Source organism: Arachis duranensis, chromosome 5 (genome assembly GCF_000817695.3).
Source record: "Arachis duranensis cultivar V14167 chromosome 5, aradu.V14167.gnm2.J7QH, whole genome shotgun sequence".
Lineage (NCBI taxonomy): Eukaryota > Viridiplantae > Streptophyta > Magnoliopsida > Fabales > Fabaceae > Arachis > Arachis duranensis.
Genome location: NC_029776.3, coordinates 17,831,914 through 17,837,886, shown reverse-complemented (window position 1 = coordinate 17,837,886; position 5,973 = coordinate 17,831,914). Strand labels below are relative to the sequence as shown.

Below are 5,973 nucleotides of genomic sequence, written 5' to 3'. Positions count from 1 at the left end.
GAATGAGGAACTAAATCAGAGGCAAGCAAATCTAGTTTATCACATAGCAAAGAGGTTGTTGTAGCATCAATCTCCTTCATGTTTTACAGATTATAATTTTCTTTTCAATGTTTATCTTTCTGTAATTTCATGAGGTAAAATGCTAAATAAGAGAGTCATTGAAAAGTCTAAGAGTGGAAAGAGGCAAAGAGATACACTTGAGTTAAAAGCCTAGAGTGATTTCAGATTTCTTTAGGTTGATTATGTGTCTTGTATCTTGTACCAGTAAGGTACCCTTTTCTTAGTTGGGTGAGCACTTAGAGTGAAGAGTTAGGTATTAGCATAGCCAAGTCAAGTTAGGTTAGAACTTAAGAGTGAAAGAATTGTGACAATCCTGTGGAATTGGTGTATGTAATACTTTAACTATAGTGGAAATTCTACCACTGTTGTGGTGGAAACTAGATGTAGGTTACATTGCACAAGGCAACTGAACCAGGATACATGATGGTGTCAGCTTCTCTCTTTCCTATTCTGTTCTCTTTCCTATTGAGTTCAAACAGATTCAGACTGAAAGTTTGTTTTAAAGGGTTATTTAATTAAAGTAAAAGAAGGTCATAGATTCAACCCCCTTCTCTAAGCCTTCTACAACCTTTAGAAGCCATAATAATGACAAATATTAATGAATATTAGAGTCTTTTAAGGGAATAATAATAAAAAAATAAATTATAAAATTAGCAATATAATGTAAAGCAGTGCATGTTATAAATACTTAAAATAAAAGAATTAGATCTATAGTCACGGTTTTTCTACCGTGGCCTATTCTACCATGGCTAAAGATCTATGGTCACGATTTTTATGGTCACGGTTGTAGTTTTTAAATTTTGACACTTTAAGCCAAGTTTTTTTTACCGTGACCATAGGTTACTCTATAGTCATGCGTAAAAAACATAACCATAACTTGCTGTATGGTCACCCTTTTTTAAAAGTTGTGACCATAGCGACCATAGTTTTATCTATGGTTACGATTATAGCGTGACCATAGCTTATCTATAGTCACCCTATTTTAAAACCATGATCATAGCTTATCTATGGCCACCTTATTATAAAACCATGACCATAGACTACTCTATGGGTATCTGATGATTGGATTTTTGATGGTATAGAATTTCACAAATGAATTCTCGTTGCAAGTATAGTTTCTAAACCAATCAATAATCATTTCATACAAAAAGTTGTTTGTCACTAAAACAAACCCCTAAAATTTATAAACCAAAGTATTCAAACCTCGGGTCGTTCTCCCTAGGAATTACAATAAAGTGTCTTGTTATTGGTTATGAGTTATTTTTGGGGTTTTGATAAGAAACATGGAAGTTAAATGCTAAAAAATAAACTAATGGCTAAAAAGGTCTTGGCAAGGGTTGGTGGTCAAGAATCTCTATCCTAATTACTAACCACAATATGAGAATTGGCAAGGATTAATCTCATTAAGTCATCCTCTAACTAGTAGTAAAGGAAAGTCAAATGAGTTATATCAATCCTAGTCCATAATTCCTAACTCTCCACTAATTCAATTAGTGAGAACTAGAGTCAATGGATCCCAATCATCAATTACTTGGAAATTAGTAACTCAAGAGTTCCTAAGTTACCTTTCCAAGCCAAGAGCATAAAACTCTACTCTAGAATCCAACCAAGCATTTTCTCAAACACTTAGAAGGCATAAAAGGAAAGCATAGTAAATCAACAACAAGAACAAAATCTAACAACAATTATTGCAAAGAATTAACAACAAAAAATTAAAAGGAACACAATTATTATGATTTACCTTGAATTAAATTGAAAGAAAAGAGAAGGAACAAGAGTATATCTATAACAAAACACAAGAACAACATAAAAGAGATTACAACAAAAGAATGGAAGAATGATGAATGTAACAACAAGGAATTGAGAAGATAGAAGTAGAAGAAGATGAATGAAAACCTAGATCTAAGAACTAAGCCTAATCCTAATCCTAATTCTAGAGAGAAGTGAGAGCTTCTTTCTCTATAAACTACTTCTAACTAATCCTAATGTGTAAAAATGAATTCCCCTCTTTGCTCTTCATTCCTTGGCTTTAAATAGCATTTCTGGCGCCAAAGTTGGTTGAGATTGGGCCCCACAACCCTTGAGAGTTCGTTGGGTGCGTTTTCATTAAAAAATCATAAATCGGCACCGACACGTACGCGCACAGCTCGCGTACGCGTCCATGGGGTGATTCGCAAGGCGCGTGCAAGCGCCAAGTGTGCACGCGCGTCTATGGGCGAGTTCAACTTCTTTGACTTTCCATGATTTCTCCACTTTGCATGCTTTCCTCTTCACTCCTTTGATCCATTCCTAGCCTTTTCAATATGAAATCACTAACAAACACATCAAGGCATCTAGTGAAATCAATGGGAGATAAAAAATCATCAAATGAAAGGTCTAAAAGCATGTTTTCACATCTAAGCACAAATAAGGAGACAATCACAAAATCATGCTAATTCATTGAATAAATGTGGGTAAAAGGTAATAAAATCTCCTAAAATCAATACAAGATAAACCCTAAAAATAGGGTTTATCAGTATCCTTGTTTTAAACCGTGACTATAGTCTTCTTTATGGTCACCTTTTTATAAAACTGTGATCATAGGCTGTTTCATGGTCACTTTTTTAAAAAACCATTACCATAACCTTATCTATGGTCATCCTATTTTAAAACTGCGACCATAGCTCACTCTATGGTTATCCTTTTGAAAATAGAGTTATGGTCACGGTTTTAGCGTGACCATAGCTTATATATGGTCATCCTGTTTTAAAATTGTGACCATAACTTACTCTATAGTCACCTTTTTAAAAAATCATGACCTTAATTTTATCTATGGTCACAGTTTTAGTGTGACCTGTTTTAAAATTGTGACCATAGTTTATTCTATGATCACTCTTTTGAAAAAACGTGACCATAGCCTTATCTATGGTCACGGTTTTTAACGTGACCATAATTCTATTTTAAAACCGTGATCATAATTTATTTTGTTATTTAAGATTTATTTTTTTAAAAGTATAATCACATTCCAAAATTATGATAATCACAAAATAAGTCTAAAATGAAGAAATTCAATAAATCTAAATCATAAAATTTACATTATAAGTTAGATATTATTTTTTTAGTCCAAATAACACAAATCAAAATAGGGTATAATTTATCCATTACATGTAATACTAAATAAAATTTCTTAAAAAAAATATAAAAAATATCAAAATATTACATTTAGATAAACTTGTCCTGCTAGACTAGATATGCTTCATCATCCTATTTGCTTCAAATTTGTCATATCAACTTATCCTACTTCATCATTACTATAGCAACTGAAGTGTCAATGTCATACTGGATTAGATGACGATTTCTGTGAACCGCGATGCATTTCTAACAGGAGTGATCAAAGATGAGCCTGATGAAGGATTTGCAGTTGTGATTCTTTCTGCCTGAAAATCTATATAGTCTAAACTGCTATAATACTACGATCAAAGAAAAAATAGATTAGAAGAATAGAAAAGCCATGCCTACCTTTACTTTAGTGTTGACGTGATTATATATGCAATCAATAAAGTGAAATGAACTCTCATCAAAATTTGTCACAAACCTGTTAAAATCACCACAAACAAGATAAGCATCATATACAAGCCAATACAACAAACTGGCATGTATAAATATGAAAATTTCTGCCAGTAATTAAAACATAGATTGTATTTATACCACATGACAAGGTAAAATGCCATAAGAACAACATAGACTTTAAACTAGCAAATCAATTTTTTAAATATGCAAATCCATCAAATAGACTGAATTACCAATTCAACCCAAAGTTCTACATTTGCAAAATAAATAAATAAACATGATGATACTGATCACAATCAACAACACATTTAAAATAAAAGTTTTAAGACAAAATTATCAAAAAGTTTTGAACATTATGCATTATATAACCCCAGTAAGACAATGAAAAATAAAATAAAAAAATTACTAAAAATTGGGCTATTTTATTCACATGATTGTAAAAGTACTCAATTAGACAACGCAACATAAATAATGCTAAATTATCTTTAAGATTAAAATCAGTACACACATTCTCTAAGAAATGGTTGACAGCCCATCATCAATTCATTCATATAGTCAACTACAAATGAAAATGAGATAAAAGAAAATCTCAAAACTCAATGAACAGCAGCAGTTGAGACAAACATAATCAAGAAATACTCATCTAGCATTAACTTGCATACAAATGCAGTGCTTTTTAATGATTGAGTAATTAGTAAAAACAATTAGTAAAAAAATCAGCAACAAAATAAAAATAAAAATTCTAATAAAAAAATAAATTTATACTTAGTTACTAATACATCGCATTAATTAAAATTGGTGGGCAAGTTAATAGATTTAAAGTTATGAGATTACAACTTAATAAAAAATTAAAGCTCAATTTAGTTTTTAGTTTAGGAATTTGGTACATTATTAGGCGAAGAGGTTAGAGAAAGAGGGAATAAACATACCTAAGAATGCAGACAACGTAGACAAAGAGAAGAGATAAACCAACCACGGTGACGACGCAAATGGCAAGGCAACAACGACCGCGAGCAATGCCGGCTGAGGAAGCAACAACGACGACGACAAACGCACGGGAAGCACCAACACGCGACGATGTAGTGCAACGAGCTACATACGGAAGCGACGATGCCGTGCACTCAACGACGACTTAGGGAGCAGTGCGGTGGCGGTGGCCGGTGGCGACGATGTGGCTGGTGGCTGCGAGAAGAAGACCCCTTTCTGAGTGTATTAGTGAGTGTGTGAGTGAGACATTGAGAGACGCAAGTGAGGGGAGGGGGAATTGGGGTTAGGGTATTTTTTTAACAACAGCAAAATGACGCTATTTTGGGAGGCAAAAAGGAAAACGTGACCAAATACCTCTTTTAAGTCTCTTTCAAAAATCGTGACCACAGATTTCATTTAGGTTACCCTTTTGTAAAATTGTGACCATAAATATTTTTAGGCCATTTTAAAAAATTGTAACTACAGAACATTTTAGGTCACTCTTCAAAACCGTGACTATAGATAGCTTTAGGTCATCCCCCAAAATTGTGATCATAGACCCTTTTAGATAACCCCAAAAATCGTGAGTCTACCCTTTTAGGTCACTCTTTTTAAAAAAAACTATAACCATAAATCCTTTTAGGTCACTTTCAAAACCATGATCATAGACCCCTTTTAGGTCATCCTCCAAAACCGTGACCATAAACTTTTTTAGGTTACTCCTAAAATCGTGACTATGGATTCTTTTAGGCCACCATTTTTTAAAAAATCGTGACCATAGATTTTTTTGTCATGGTAAAAAATTGTGACTATAGACCCAAAATATTATAGTAGAAAAATATTATATAAAATCGTGATTATAGACCCAAAATATTGTAGTAGAAAAATGTCATATAAAATTATTAGTATAGATATTTATACAATTAGTTCATTCACATTAAAAAATTATTAAAAATAATAATTACTAACTTAAAAATTTAACTTTTGAACTAATTCGAGTAGTGATTCAATGTTATTTTATTTTATTTTAATATTTATGATTCTATTTAATAAAAATATAATATATTTGTATTTATCAAAATAGTTGATGTGGTAGATATTTAAAGCTTTAATTTTTAAAATAGAAATTATTACGTGGGTAACATGAAATAGGTGAATTGGACTTGAAGGATTGGCCCAAGCGTTACCAGAAGGTGGTCTCCAACTTGGTTCACGTTTGGGAGCCGCCGTCCGAGTTGTAAGTTTTGGAGAATGGGGAGTGGTACCTGCAAAGACACTCCGATGCTTAAGTTAGCAAGGGGTTTAGTAGGTTTAGAGAGTATTGGAACTTAGGGATACCTGAGGGGTGTCAGTGTATTTATAGTGGTGATCCAATAACCACCGTTGGAGTAGTTCCAT

General features: G+C 32.7%; 1 long non-coding RNA gene across 1 annotated transcript; it reads right to left on the bottom strand.

Moving 5' to 3' along the window:
- Positions 1-3,166: 3,166 nt before the first annotated feature.
- LOC127747775 (uncharacterized) lies at positions 3,167-4,907 on the bottom strand. The gene is made up of 3 exons (XR_008009711.1): positions 4,539-4,907; positions 3,559-3,634; positions 3,167-3,484 (listed from the first exon to the last, which is right to left on the bottom strand). It is a non-coding gene; the product is annotated as an uncharacterized LOC127747775 (long non-coding RNA).
- Positions 4,908-5,973: the final 1,066 nt, after the last annotated feature.